We start from the raw sequence: 1,288 nt of genomic DNA, 5'->3' as shown, positions 1-1,288 counted from the left end.
TATATATATATATATATATATATATATATATATATATATATATATATATCACCTGCTGAAAATTATATTTTTAAATGAACAAGTAGATAGCAGTCTATTTTCCTACTTGTGTGTCAATACATGTGCTATGTTTGGCTTCTGTCTCTTAAAAGTACAAGCCTTTGAAATCATTTTGTGGTCAGCAGCTTAATATGTTCCAGATATACTTTGTTAGGCTTATCAACCCTACCAGATGCTGCAGTTTTCCTTTTTGTCCTCTTAGCTTTTACATGGTTGTCCATTCAGCTACAAACAGAAAACCTGCCTCGGATGTTTTTGAGAACAATTGTGGCCCACCTGTTCACAAATACTTGTCTTCAGGTTATTGGATAATAGGGCCATATGTAACTGCAGTTATATTGCTGCTTGGTTTTATACAGCTTAAATGGTGAAATGAACTGAAAAGTCATGCAGCCCTTTGCATTACCAGACTCAGTGGCGCAAACTCATGTCGGTCAGCCTAAGAAAGTAGAGAGCAGGTAGCAGTAATAGTAGCATCAGGTGAACTCTTCTTGATTGATTTGGATGTAAGCTGGAGAGCTGTCTGTTGTAGTTGAAATGGAAGTGATGTGCACTAGATATTTTATTTTGTTCCCCTGATTGCTACCAAGCCTTTCTTTATAGCAGTGGTTCTCAGCCTTTGGCCCTCCAGACATTTTGAGCGTAACTCCCAGAAACCCAGACCAGCATGGGGAGTAAGAATGGGCCAGACCACTTGAAGAACAGTTGAAGAACTTCAACTGATGAGAATCATTGCTTTAGAGCCTTAAAATCTTGCTGAATTTTTATCAAATGAGATGTTTATTTCCTGAAACCAAAAGGCTAAATCTAGTGAAAGAGGCAGTTCCTATATACCAAGGGTGAGAACAATGAAGCTTCCCAGATGTTGCTTTCTTGTAACTCCCAGCATTCCTCACATTGGCTATCCTACCAGGCTGCTGGGACTTGCAATCCAATGGCCTCTGAAAGGCTGGATGATTCTCACCCTGCTGTAGACTGTCACAGTTGAATTAAAACTTGAAATGTACTTGAGTGTTTGGCAGATTGTGGCTTAAGTGGCATAAACCCCTAATCTGTTCATGTATCTACCTCAGATAAGGATAGTGCAGTGATGTGAATTTTGTATAGGATTTTAAAAGTACCTCAAAATGTTGCAAATGTTTGTTCTGTGAGTTCTGAGTCTGTTTTGTGCCACTGTGGGCTCTAGCATATACATCAAAGCTAATCTAGCAGTCTGAAAGTATATGTG

This window comes from Sceloporus undulatus, chromosome 2 (assembly GCF_019175285.1).
Source record: "Sceloporus undulatus isolate JIND9_A2432 ecotype Alabama chromosome 2, SceUnd_v1.1, whole genome shotgun sequence".
Classification (NCBI taxonomy): Eukaryota; Metazoa; Chordata; class Lepidosauria; order Squamata; family Phrynosomatidae; genus Sceloporus; species Sceloporus undulatus.
The sequence above is the reverse complement of the archived record's forward strand: the minus strand, read 5'-3'. Positions refer to the sequence as shown.